The sequence below is a fragment of the Orcinus orca genome, chromosome 2 (assembly GCF_937001465.1).
Source record: "Orcinus orca chromosome 2, mOrcOrc1.1, whole genome shotgun sequence".
Taxonomy (NCBI): domain Eukaryota; kingdom Metazoa; phylum Chordata; class Mammalia; order Artiodactyla; family Delphinidae; genus Orcinus; species Orcinus orca.
The window spans coordinates 144,000,579-144,015,387 of NC_064560.1; the positions used below are offsets into that span (position 1 = coordinate 144,000,579).

At 36.8% G+C, this 14,809-nt stretch overlaps 1 protein-coding gene across 2 annotated transcripts in view; it reads left to right on the forward strand.

Moving 5' to 3' along the window:
• Positions 1 to 14,809, forward strand: part of LRFN5 (leucine rich repeat and fibronectin type III domain containing 5) — a 256,240-nt gene that overhangs the window by 69,373 nt on the left and 172,058 nt on the right. The window contains exon 2 of one of the 2 annotated variants that reach the window (XM_033428422.2): positions 6,497 to 6,587. The exons of the other annotated variant lie outside the window; for it this stretch is intronic. The gene's annotated coding sequence lies outside the window, so the exon portion shown is untranslated. The remainder of the gene's footprint in view (positions 1 to 6,496; positions 6,588 to 14,809) is intronic. 2 annotated transcript variants of the gene reach the window in all.

A 14,809-nucleotide genomic window follows, 5' to 3' on the forward strand; every position in this document is an offset into this window, starting at 1 on the left:
TAGAATGAATAAAGCAACAATTTTTTTACATGTTGTGCCTCTCTTCTGGACCCAACTTGAAAAAAGTCTCTTCATCATCCTGGCAACCTAAATGAATGTCTTTTTATTTTATGTGACACTCAATTGGGTGTTCTTGAATACAAGAATTTTTTCACTGAGATTTGTGGATGGGCTTCAGTAGGGCCACAAAGCCTCTGAAATTATAGAATTTGCGGTGTATGAATATGTTTATTTTCTCCAGGAGAAGTGGTAGGCCCACAAAATATTAGGAACCATTTTTAGTAATTTGTTTTTACCCATATGTGTTTAATATGTAGGGATGAAACTAATAATATTCTATTCTATCAATAATGGATATTCCATCATGTTATGGGCATATATCTTGTCTTTTTCTTCTATTCCATGCTTTCAATGCAATATATGCTACTTTTGATGAGTTAAGTATATAAGATTATTACGAATCTGTTATTCATTGTAACTCACAATTTTAAGGCCTAAAGGAATAGTCCTGTTTGATTTTTCACATTTGACCAAATGGAATTAGTGCTTTAAAAAATAAACGGTGGTTTATTGACTTCCAGGATGATGAAGTAAGGAGCAAAACTCCCCAGCAAAACAAGTTAAGTAAAATTACAAAATGTTATCAATGTAATGTCTGTGGAAACTACCCTGAGGGCATAGAGCAAATGAGAAACATCCATTCAATAATGTCTACTATATCTCTGTAAGTACAGTGAGAGACTGTGGCGTTTGAGCCACGACTAGCTCCATTACCCCCATTACCACTCAGCTCCATGTTATGGAAGCCCTACTATGAGCCTAAGCAGCCAAGAAGCTAAAGGCTCCCTTTCCCCTATATCTCAGTCTGAAATTACGGTTTCACCCTGAGAGGCCTTTTATGATTAGTAGTTGCAAGGTATTCTCTTTTCAATCCTTTTATTTTCAACCTATGTTTTTAGCTTGTTATTGTCTAACAAGATCTCCTTTAATTAGAGTGTTCTTTGTTTTCTATGTGTCTCTGTTCCTCCTTGTTTGTCTTCTGTATTAACTGAACGTTTTTAAATATTCCATTTTATTTTCTCTATTGACTTTTTATCTGCAAGTACACATCTGTTATATTTTTGTGATTGCCTTAGAGTTTGTGATTCATCTTTAATGCCAATCTTTAACATTCATCATACTATCTATCCAATATAATTTTCTATGCTTTGTACAATTATTGTTATGTATTTTACATCAACATGTTCTATAAACTCCAAAATACATTGTTATTATACTTTGGTTTAAGAAGTCAATAATCTTTTAAAGAACATTCTTCTTGCAATCAGAAGTAGAAGTCTTCTTGTTAATTTTGTTTGGTTATCTTATAATTACCATGAGACGTGATATGCCCCTGTGATTATGGATTCGTCTGTTTCTCCTTTGAGTTCTATAAATTTTTGCTTAAATATTTTAAGGCTATATCATTAAACGCTGAGATTTTGCTATTTTTTAATATTTCCCTTGTGTATTGATTCATTGTTGTTAAATTTTACTCTATCTGCATTAAAGCCTTTTGCTTGAAAATATACTTTTTCTGATATGGCTTCACCAGCTTTTTTTGGTGGGGGAGTTATCTTTTTCCATCCTTTTATTTTCAACTTTTCTGTGTCCTCCAACTTAAGGAATAACTGTTATATACAGAATAAGATATTTTAAAGAGTGTCTCAATCTTTGTCTATATTATAGACAAGGTGAGTTATTAAAAATTTCTGAAGTTAAAAAAAGCAGTAGGAGATTTATCACAGTAGAATTAGGCTATGTCATTTCTTAAGGCAGGGAATGAGTCCAGAGAAATCATAAAATTATCAAAATTTAACACATATTTTGAGATACTGGTTTCCTGGAAAATTGTAGAGGTTAGGGGAAAAAATTAAACAGAATTTTGTGTATGAAGGGAATAGTTGTAAATATTTTTTGCTTTTTTCCTTTTATCCAGTTTTATTGACACTAACGTGACATATAGCACTGTATAAGTTTATGGTGTGTAGCATAATGACTTGGCTTACATATACTGTGAAATGATCACCACAATAAATTTAGTGAACATCTCTCATCTCACATAAATTTAAAAAAAAGAAAAGAAATGTTTTTTTCCTGTGTGATGAGAACTTATAGGATCTACTCTCTCAACAACTTTCCTGTGTCATACAGCAGTATTAACTATAGTTATCATGTTGTACATTACAACCTCAGTACTTATATATTTTATAACTGAAAGTATATAACGTTTGACCACCTCCAGTTTCCCACCCCCTGCCTCTGGTAACAATAAATCTGATCTCTTTTTCTAGGAGGGTTTTTAAAAAAGTTTTTATTTTTTGATTCCACGTATCAGTGAGATGATACAGTATTTTTTTCTTTGTCTGACTTATTTCAGTTTAGCATAATGCTCTCAAGGTCCATCCATGTTGTCACAAATGTCAGCATTTCCTTTTGTGTGGCTGAGTAATATTCCATTGTATACTTAATGTTTTATTTGAAAACAGAGGAGGGTATAAATTTACACTAAGGTGATGGGCAAATTTGAGAACTGTGTAAAACACATTTCTTAAGACAAAGATATCACAAAAAAAGAAAATTACAGGCCAATATCACTGATGAAAACAGATGCAAAAATCCTTAACAGAATACTAGCAAACTGACTCCAACAATACAGGAAAACGATCACACAATGATCAAGTGGGATTTATCAAGGGATACAAGAATTTTTCAATATCCGCAAATCAAACAGTGTGATACACCACATTAACAAATTGAAGATTAAAAACCATATGATCATCTCAATAGATGCAGAAAAAGCTTCTGACAAATTCAACACCCATTTATGATAAAAACTTCAGAAAGTGGGCATAGAGGAACACACCTCAACATAATAAAGGCCATGTGTGGCAAACCCACAGCTAACATCATACACACAAACAGATCGAAAGATATACTGTGTACTTGGATTGGAAGAATCAATAATGTTGATTCTACCAAAGGCAAACTATAGGTTCAATGCAATCCCTATCAAATTACCTATGGCTTTTTTCATAGAACTAGAACAAAAATTTTTAAGATTTGTATGAAAACACAAAAGACCTTGAATAGTCAAAACAATCTTGAGAAAGAAGAATGGAGCTGGAGGAATCACACTCCCTGACTTCAGACTATACTACAAAGCTACAGTAATCAAAATAGTATAGTACTGGCATGAAAATAGACATATAGATCAATGGAACAGGATAGGATGCCCAGAAATAAGCCCATTCCCTTATGGTCAACAACTTATGGTCTACAACTAAGGAAGCAAGAATATACAGTGGAGAAAAGGCAGTCTCTTCAATAAGTGGTCCTGGGAAAACTGGACAGCTACATGTAAAAGAATGAAATTAGAACATTCTCTACCACTGTATACAAAAAAACACCTCCAAATGGATTAAAGACCTAAATAGAAGAATGGATACTATAAACTCCTAAAGGAAACATGGGAAGAACACTCTATGACATAAATCGCAGCAATATCTTTTTGGGTCCATCTCCTAGAGTAATGGAAATAAAAGCAAAAATAAACAAATGGGGCCTAATTAAATTTACAAGCTTTTTCACAGCAAAGGAAACCATAAACAAAATGAAAAGACAACCTACGGACTGGGAGAAAATATTTGCAAATGATGTTACTGACGAGATTAATTTTCAAAATATAGTAAGTCCCCTATATATGAATGAGTTCTGTTCTGAGAGCACATTCGTAAGTCCAATTTTTTCGTAAGTCCAACAAAGTTAGCTTAGGTTCCCAACTAACACAATTGGCTATGTAGTACTGTACTGTAATAAGTTTATAATACTTTTCACACAAATAATACATAAAAAACAAACACACAAAAATAAAGAAAACATTTTTAATCTTACAGTACCTAGAAAGATACTGTAGTACAGTGCAACAGCTGGCATACGGGAGCTGGCATTGAGTGAACAAGCAAGAAGAGTTACTAACTGGAGGAGGGAGAGGCTGCAATTTCACTCACGCTTTACGTGATTGGATGTGCGAACGCATGTTCACATCTTTGAAAGTTCACAACTTGAAGTTTCGTATGTAGGGGACTTACTGTATACAAACAGCTCATACAGCTTAATTAAAAAAACAAACAAACAAAAATCAACAACCCAATCAAAAAATGGGAAGAAGACCTAAATAGACATATCTCCAAAGAAGACATACAGGTGGTCAATAAGTACATGAAAAGATGTTCAGTATGACTAATTATTATTATTATTTTTTTTGCGGTACGCAGGCCTCTCACTGCTGTGGCCTCTCCCGTTGCGGAGCACAGGCTCCGGATGCGCAGGCTCAGTGGCCATGGCTCACGGGCCCAGCCGCTCCGCGGTATGTGGGATCCTCCGACCGGGGCACAAACCCGTGTCCCCTGCATCGGCAGGCGGACTCCCAACCACTGCGCCACCAGGGAAGCCCCAGTATGACTAATTATTAGAGAAGCAAATCAAAACTACAATGAGGGATCACTTCACACCAGTCAGGATGGCCATCATTTAAAAGTCTACAATAATAAATGCTGGAGAGGGTGTGGAAGAAAAGGAACCTGCCTACACTGTTGGTGGGAATGTAAATTGCCACTATGGAGAACACTATGGAGGTTCCTTAAAAAATAAAAATAGAGTTACCATGTGATCTTGCAATCCCACCCCTGGGTATATATCCAGAGAAAACTCTAATTCGAAAAGATACATGCACCCCAATGTTCACAGCAGCACTATTTACAATAGCCAAGTTGTGGAAGCAACCTAAATGTCCATTGACAGATGAGTGTATAAAGAAGATACGGTGTGTGTGTGTGTGTGTGTGTGTGTGTGTGTGTGTGTGTGTGTATAATTGAATATTACTCATCTATAAAAAGTGAAATAATGCCTTTTGCAGCAACATGGGTGGACCTAGAGATTATCATATTAAGTGAAATAAGTCAGAGAAAGATAAATATCATATGATATCATTTATCTGTGGAATCTAAAAAAAATGATATAAACGAAGTTATTTACAAAACAGAAATAGACTCACAGACATAGAAACAAACTTATGGTTACCAAAGGGGAAAGCTGGGGGCGGGGGGCGGAGATTAATTCGGAGTTTGGGATTCACATATACAAGCTACTATATATAAAATAGATAAACAGTAAGGACGTACTGTGTAGCACAGGGAACTATACTCAATATCTCATAATAACCTATAATGGAAAATAATCTGAAAAAATATATATATATACATATATATAATGGAATCAATTTGCTGTATACTTGAGAATAACACAACATTGTAAATTAACTATACTTCAAAAAAAAATTGTGTAACGCAAGAGTAACCTATGAAAAATTAAGGGAAGGAAGGGTATAGGAGAACCTGGATAGTTTACATTCTGAAACACTTTCTTTGAACTAGGTAGTTAACATTGTCAAATGCTATAGAATCTTCTTATTGAAGTGTGTTGCTAGAGCAAGCAGCTTTCGGTTCACCTAGGAACTTCATCAGATTTATCATTTTTAAAAATTTGCAGAGTGATATTTCTGTACCTTGCTTGCCTATTAGTATTACCTGGGGAATCTTAGAAACCCCACTCTGCAGGCTGTATACCTCAGACCAAATCAGAGTCTGTAGGTTTGAGATTCAAGAATCAGTATGTTTGAAGCTCCCCAGGTGGTTCTCTTTTGCAGCCAATGTTGGGATCTAATGCTATAGGGACATGGAAGAGAATGAAGACTGAACTAGAAAATTAAAGGCAAAAAGACCTGGGGAGGATTTCAGAGGCTGGATTCTAGTCTTTGTTCTGTTATTGAGAGATAATCATTTATTCTTTGTGAAATCAGTTTTCTCTTTATATCTTTTTAAAATTTTATTCAGCAAATATTTATTGAGGGCATACTTTGTGCCAGACATCATAAGGGGAGTTAGACTTATGATCTCCACATCCCTTCCAATTCCTAAATTATATGATTTCACTGTCTACAGTTTATAAATTAGGAGATAATTGGCAATACAATATATTGGCAGCAATCATCTATATAGGATCAGTGTGTGAATGCGTGGTATAATGTTTGCTGGTTAAAACTGTTCAAGGAATTGAGTATGCAGTACTGGTCAGAAGCATCTATTGTATCAAAAATGGAGAAGCAATCAAAGTTAGTTTGTAGAAATAACACTGGATAAAACTGATAAAGTTATTAGAGTATAAGTTGAGAGCTCGAGAAAAGACAAAACAGAAAAACGTAGACGACAGACTTGCAAATTTTTCTTTTTTCATTTTTACCACCAGAGAGCTAAGGAGAAATGAATCATCTCAAACATTAATGTACACAGCAATCACTTGAGATATTTTGATAAAATGAAGATTCTGGGGTGGTAAGGCTACCCTAGTAAGTCTCTGGGGTTGGACCTAAAATTCTGCTTTTCAAACAAACTTCCAGGTGATGAAATGCTGCTGGTATGAAGACCACAGAGCAGTGAGGAGCTGGAACTCAGTTGTATGATACAAGTAGAGCAAGAGTCTTGCTAAAGGTAACCTGCTCATGCTTCTTTTTGACTTGCCTTAGTAACTGCCCCTCATCAAGATAAGGACACCACTTTTAAAAATCCACATGAAAATGAGACAAACTCTAGCTACAGAGCAGCAACATGTCAAAATAATATGAGGGGGGAGTTTGGGGGAAGAGAATCTGTAGTTCATGAAGGTACCGTTATTTCAGGAAAAAGTTGGTTCGTCTTTAAAAGAGTTAATAGGACATATGAGATTAGGGAACTTCTAGGGTACCGGAGCGCTGTTTTATTTCCAACTGCCTTTGGTCATAGTCGGTGTAAAACTCCACATACTTCATGAATGCATTTCCTCACCTATCTTTTGTGACATTAATATTGCATGGAAGAGAGCCTTACAGAGAACAGGGTTATTGAGTCAATATCAGATACTAATCAGGAAATGACTTGCACTTCATATGCAGATATAGTCAACAGTGCAATGGCAAGGAGGAATATTACAGAGAGCACTGAAAGAAATAAAATAAGAACATTAAAGTTGGGAGTAAACCATGTAAAGAGAAAAAGAACCATTTTTGTCTGTTTTAAGGATGAAAAAAACTGAAGGGGGAAAGTGTATCAGTGGCCTCTTCACATTAGGAAAATAGGAAGAATATGTGTCAAGATATAGAAAAAGAAGGAGAGTATTAACAGATCAGGAAAAAAGTAATCAGTAAGGCATTACTAAAGAACTTTTAAAGCAACATTAAGATTCTGCTTGCTACTAGACACATAAATTTCTGGTGGAATAGATGCATGGTGTTGATGCTTCCTCCATCTATGCTTTGCAGCCCAGGGAATGGAGAAGTAGATGAATGTGTGTAGAAAGGGAATGGTGACTATTGCTGATAGTATTACAGAACCTAGTTGTGGACAGGAGTAAGGATTGCATGGCTGACCATCCATTTTAGGGGAAACACGGGTAGCTAGAAAAGAGCCGGTGAGTTGAGTGAATTAGAAGGAACTTTAGTTTGAAGTTTCTGATGAATGAATGCAAAGGGGTAAATGTGTAACTTTGTGAGGTATGGGAGTGAAAATATGTGTGAAACCTTGGGATAGGAATACAGTATGAGATGTCAAGTTACCATGGTTGTGCAAGGTGTAGATGACTGATGTGGAGTGAATATTATCATAAATGGCCTGAAGGAGAGAAGTGTTTTCAAACCACGATGCTGTGAAGCTCCACAATGTGATTATTAAAGTTAGTATAGATATTTGCAAATGTGGGATGGAAGAGAAGCACATAAGCTGGCTCTTGAATTTGTCAAGGAGGGAGAAAAAAATGGATCCAAGAGTTGAGGGTTTGAAGAGTAGTATAATAATAATATCATAGATTAATAGGGTTGGGAAGGAATTTAGAGCTAATACAGTCCAATGCTCATAATTTTTAAATGAGGAGGCTCATAATCAAGAAGGTAAATTACTTATCTGGGAAAACAAATCTCTTAGTAGACGGTTGGGATTAGAATATAAGATGATCGACCTCTCCTGTTCTTTGTAGTGGTGAAATAATGGCAGTGATTTTGCTGATAAGGCCTTAGGTGTACACCCCAAGGGCTTACTATAGACAGGAACTTTGCTCATAGGTAATGCAAAGCAAAAAGGTAAAATGAATGTTTGATTGTAATCCCCCCTCCAGAATGTTAACTCCACAAGGGCAGCAGTTTTTATCTCATTTTCCCCCTGGTATATCCCTGATAACATATTTGGTACTCAACGTCTATCTGCTGGATACATGAATAAACACATTTTTAAATTTAGGATTTGCTAATCAGCTAGCTACTACTGTAGAACTATGACTCTGCTAAGGGAAGTGTTTTTTGGATACTTATCACTTCAAGTGCTAGACATTGATGGACAATAGGAATAGGTAACACTAACTGAACATACACTGTGAACTACATGGTGTACATATTTTTTCATCCACTTAACAACTCTTGGAAGTAATTATTATAACACAGGGCCTCTAATCTTCTATTTAAAGTATTTCCTACTACTAAAGCCCAGTCCGCAAAGATATGGTGACCTTATGGGCAGAACTTACGGAAGATAATTTATAAGGAGGATTAAGGATTCTCTTGGGCGAGAATGTCTCCTGAAACAAAGAAGATTCCAGGTCAACATAGGTTCATCAAAAGCCATTATTTATCAAATGGGAGGTTCTGATTTGATAGGTAAAACCTTGACCTGTCCCCAGATCAGCTGCATAGATCCATGTGTTTCCTTTTGGCCGAGAGAAAGCCTGTTGCAGTAAACAGTGTAATACTCAGAAAAATGAGCAATATGATGAGGAGATTAAAGTCCCTCAACTCTTTGGACACAGACCACCAAAACGATCCATTATTGAGAAGGCTCAGGTGATAGCATCGTAGACATAAGAGGGAAAAGTTGAGCTTAGCACACTAATCTGAAAGTCGGACCTCTCAGCTTGGCCCATGGACCAGCAGCTTCAGCATCATCTGGGAACATTCAGAAAAGCAGAACCTCAATCCCCACCCCAGGTCTGCTGATTCAGAAACTGAATTTTAACAAGCACTCCACCTTAAAGTTAGGGATACCTGGCCAAGCAGTTAATTGAAGTGGAACCTAGTAGAACAGTGGCAATGTCAAGGAGAACAGACTTGCACACAAGTAGATATAAGACTTATTCTTAAGATTGTGTGCTGATCTGGTAGATGGATAAAGATGCTACATGTGCAGGCGAGGGAGAATCTAGATAAAATCTTGGTAATTATTATTAACATGACTCCATCCTTGTAAACATAAGTCAGTGAAGCCTAGGAAAAAACTGAGGTTTTGTCTATTTTACAAATGAAGACACCACAGCTCAAAGAAGTTAAGTAACTTGCTCAAGGTGACACAGGGAGTCTATGTCATTTCCATTCTATTGCCAATATTTTAAATGAGAAGTGACCTGGCTATCAGGAAGCACACCCTTACCATCTTCTTTCCCATAAGGAGCCAGGAGAGACAATATGGCCTTTTCATAATGAGCATTTGGGCAAGATGGCTGTTCAGGTTTAGGAAATGCCAAGTTTCTACTAAAGCAAAAAAAGGTGGAGATGGAAAATGGTAAAAGTTTGGTGGTAAAAAGGACTCAGTTGATTTGAAAGGTCACAAAAGAGACTGACTTGACTGAAATGGTAGTTACAAAGTAGGAGTTCTGAGCATACATAGCTCACTCTGATAGCATACCTGAGAACGATAGCAGAAAATCAGAGATTAGAGGCATCCAGTAGTAGTGAAGGTGGCAAAGTGGTGAAGTGACTGACAAGGATGAAGATAGAGGGGAGGGAGGAGTATTGGCAAGAGAATGATTAAACAGTAAATCAGGCATCTCTTATACAGTCCACACTTAAATTAAATCGCATAAAAAATTGGCACAACACATATATACTGACTAGAATTCTGATTATAAATAGGCCAGCTTCTATTCATGGCTCAGTGTGTTTTATAAGCATAATCACATTAATCTGCACAGTGCTCCCTGGAGGCAAGTGAATAGACAATGGTACTTAAATATATATATTTCCTATCTCTCAACTGAGAGGAAGAAAGAACTTGATGAAACAGCTCACTTCTCCCAAGCTGAAATAGTTCAAAGTATATTTTTATAGACTCTAAGTAAGCCAGCTACCTTTTCAAACCATGATAGTCTTGTACTTTTGTCAAATTCCAATGTCTGATTTAATTATTGGAAGATCCTTTTAGATCTCCTGGTAAGACTTAAAGAAGAAAGAAATGAAAATTCAGGTTTAAAAATCAGGAATATTTTAAGACTGTAGTGTAGCCACCAAAGGCTGATGATGATGTCAGCATTTATCTACAAATGAAATATAGTTGTATAATTAGTTAGCAATTAAACAATTTAATTATTTTAATTACTTGAATTATTTCTTCCAATCTATTTAATATGGATGATAGGTAGTGATATTTGATGATGAGTTCTGATTTATACACCATCTGATTTTATTGTGATGAGAAATTTAATATAATTAATAGTTGCCTCAAAATGGCTCCTCCTTAGAAGAAAACTTTTCCACAAACTAGCAATGGATTTTTTTGCTTTTACTCCTGAACAATCAAATAATTCTCCAGGCCCATGAAAGAAAAACTTGTTGTCTGCTTGTAAAAATTGCATTAATTATTACAATCTATTGGACCAGTTTTCTTTTTCAGTACATTTCTTCCATTAAACTGAGTGGCCTTCAGAGCAGTGACAGTAAGACAGTGCTCTTTTCCAGCTAAAGTGTTTTCTTTTTTAAAAGGGCAGCAACACACAGCAGTTTTTGTTTCTTGTCATATTTCCTTTGGGAGAATGACTATTTATAAATACTTGTCTAGAATACTGTGCATGTTTCCCAGAGTAAATGCCCCAGATTTGGTGATCATTTCATGGTAAAAGTCTTTGGAAATCAGCACACTTCCTTCTCCAAAGATGATGCTGCCATGTGGTATAGTAGATGTCAGAATTTTAACAGCATTATTATGACTATTTAAAGTTTTTTTTCACATTCTGATAGTGTAGAGTTTTTCTTTGGAGAACTTTGACCTTCATGTATTTTGGTTTCTTAATTAAAATTGGTGGTGCATATCCTATACCTTACAACAGACACTGCAAACAATATCTAAGCCCCTCTTTGACTTTTCAGAATACTTAATTCTTACCTGAATTAAAACTCAGTGTATCAATGTGGAGTGTCTTTCATACTGAAGTGCTTTCTCCTCTGCTCAATTCCAAGTCTTCTCTCTGAAGTAGGAGAAAGGGAGGACACCTGAATGGAGATTGTATCTCCCTTTTGCCTACTTAAATGTAGATGATTGATACTGTTCCATTCTCTGGGGTCAGAGGAGAATGTACATCTTTTTAATAATCTAATATAGGAGAGCTACTGCATTTTCAGATTTGACTCTCCTGGGGACAAACCTGTACTTTTCTTCCTCTTTCTGTGTTTTCCCTATGCTTATTGCTAGCCTAAGTGTTTATGATGGCATTACTCCATCTTCAGGGTCATAAGGGATTGCATATCTTTTTGTCTTTCAGTATATGTGGAAAGTGAAATATTTCCAAATTTGACTCTCCTAGGGACCAGCCTTAATATTTAATTCCTTTTTGCTTAGAACTAGATGGAGCCCCTACTTATGCTTAGAATTAAGTACAATTTACATCATTTTAAAGATCTTTACTGTCTCCACGGAAAATGAGGTGACTTCTTCCGATCAGTCTGACATGTGTTCTATTAATGAAACTTACTTAACCATCTACATAGTGGTTGTTAAAGTCTGGTAATAGATGATTCACATGGATGTGGGAAAATGGGACATCAGACATGGTTAGCCGCAAGGCTGCATGATACATACATGGTCCCTAGAGCACAGGGTTCTGAGGTACATTCACATTGAGAAGTGGTATTTTAGAAGGCATTTTGGCATCAAGTTAGGTCCCAAAGTAATGTGTTTCTGGTTGAAATTTTAATCAGTATATGTGATCTAAAGAGCTAGATTAGTGTCACTTGACCTGGAAGAGGCTCTCTTTTACCTTAGTGCTATGGTTGAAAAGCTTAAAGTAATATCTTTTCCACTTTTCTGATCCAATCACATGTAAGGTTTATCACCCCTTTTCATATTAGGAGATTTTTCTTGGAAGCCAGCCTCCAAATGTTTTAGATAGTCACGTTGAGATTCTGTTTAAGTAAATCTGAGGTGATTTTGTGCTCTTAAACTAGTCTTCAAAAGTACTTACTTGTTCATGGTTGGAAACAATTTCCAGTCTGCTGGATGTCATGGTAAATTAAACCATGGAAACTCTGATTTTTAATCTGTCATTAGGCCAGTCTTATTTTAAAGACCGATTGTGTATTAGTCGGAATAAGTAGGAAGTATACAGATATGTATAAAAAGAGATTATTAGAGGAATTGGCTTACATGGTTTGGAAGCCAAGAAGTCCCACCATCTGTCGACTGCAAGGTGGCAAAACAGGAAAGCTGCTGGTGTAATTCAGTCTGAGTCCAAGGGTCTGAGAATCAGGGGGCTGATGGTGTAAATTCTGATCTGAGTCTGAATGGCCAAGAACTGGGAGTACCAGTGTCTGAGGGCAGTAGAAGATGGGTGTCTCAGTTCAAGCAAAGAGATGGAATTTGTCCTCCTTCTATTTGGGTTTGAAATGGACTGGATGATGTCTCCTCACACTGGGGAGGACCATCTACTTTACGCAGTTCACCAATTCAAATGCTCATTTCTTCTGGAAGTAACCTTACAGATATACACGGAAATAATGTTTTACCAACTATCTGGTATCCCTTAGCCCAGTCAAGTTGACAGATGAAATTAACCATCACAAGTGACAACCACTGCTTGTCAACTTGGCACCTATATGCATCACCTTAAACCATACTTAATCTCCAAACAGGAACAATAACAAGGTTATAATTTCACCTAACATGATATAACTATCCTACATACAACTGAAAACACTAGTCCCTCCCCCCAGATGAGGATGTAAAGTCCTTGAATGATGTTTACTCTTCTCTGGACATCCTGTGACTTGAATACTATAATGTAAAATTAACGATACTTAAATACTGATATAAAGTCAGTACAGCTTATGTTACATGATAAGGGGATAATAGAAGAAAGAAAAAAAAGTTGTTTGCTTAGTTATGTATATATACACACACAAACATTCATAACAAAATAAGGAGGAAAGACTCATGATAATTAGTCCTCCTCCTTAACTAGTCACATGGTCATAAGCAGGTTTTTATAACTACTTCCTTCTATTATCCATTCTATATTCCTTTTGCCTTCAGCAAGCACCTGAGATGGTCATGGTTAATTACCTAGTAAGGTGATTCATTCTTGAAGGGTCTGGGCCATTAGTAGTCATCCTTGGATGGGTTGTTGTACTTCTCAATAACTTTAATCACAGGTCATGGTAATACTAAGAAACATGCTAAGGGATTTCCTGTATTCCAGAAATACTCTCTCTTACCTCCATTGTGGAGTACTACCCCAATTTCACCTTGGGATTCATGATCATTTACCCCAGCCAACACTGTACCTCCTTTCCTTGCTTGATTCAGAGGTGTTAGCAGCCAAAAATAGCCAGGTAGCAGTCTTAACTTCCAGTTCAATGGAACCATTGTTGTATCTCCTGGCGGAAGCATTGCTCTCTCTGGAACTAAGATCTCCAGGCTAGTAGAGCATTAAGTCTTGGGAACAGGAATCAAAAAGTTTTCTAGTGGGTCCCTAGAGGTAATAGTAAATGGTGCCACTTCCATTTCTGCCCTGTGATTCCTGGACCTGTGAATCCTGGTTATGGGAGAAACAATGCCATATGTTGGACACTTGACTTAAAACATATGCAGCCTTCTGGAGAACCTTGCCCCAGCCCTGAAAAGTATTGTCACCTAGCTGGTGCTTATCTGTCATGGGGCCAGTCTATGTTTAAGTTAAATTGTTTGTTTGTTTTTTTAATTAATTAATTTATTTTTGGCTGCGTTGGGTCTTAGTTGCTGCGTGTGGGCTTTCTCTAGTTGCGGCGAGCGGGGGCTACTCTTCGTTGTGGTGCGCAGGCTCCTCATTGTGGTGGCTTCTCTTGTTGTGGAGCACGGGCTCTAGAGCGCAGCCTCAGTAGTTGTGGCTCGTGGGCTCAGTAATTGTGGCTCGTGGGCTCTAGAGTACAGGCTCAGTAGTTGTGGTGCACAGGCTTAGTTGCTCCGCAGCATGTGGGATCTTCCCAGACCAGGGCTTGCACCTGTTGTCCCCTGCTTTGGCAGGCGGATTCTTAACCTCTGCACCACCAGGGAAGCCCTGAATTGTTTTCTAAAATCCCTATTGTATAAGTATTATTGGGGGATATCACTTAACTTTTAATATTTCAGTTGGACTTTTGGGGGGGAATTTTTCTTTTAATAGGACTTAATGCTCATGGTAACAATGTGAAGCAAAGCATGAGGATGGGGAGGTTCTCAAAAATCTGTATCTGGTTTGCTCGTAATTCCAGTCTAGTTAGTGCCATTATTTACCCCAGAAATTTCTACCCTGAAAATATGACTGTCTATATTCTATATTCAAGGAGGTCATATCTCCATAAGAAGTGCATGAAGGACAGTATATTTAAAAAAGAAGTCTGTTGGCCAACCATGGCCAAAATAGACCTTCCCAAATGACTATGGGATTGCATTTCTTTGGATTTAAGTGAAGA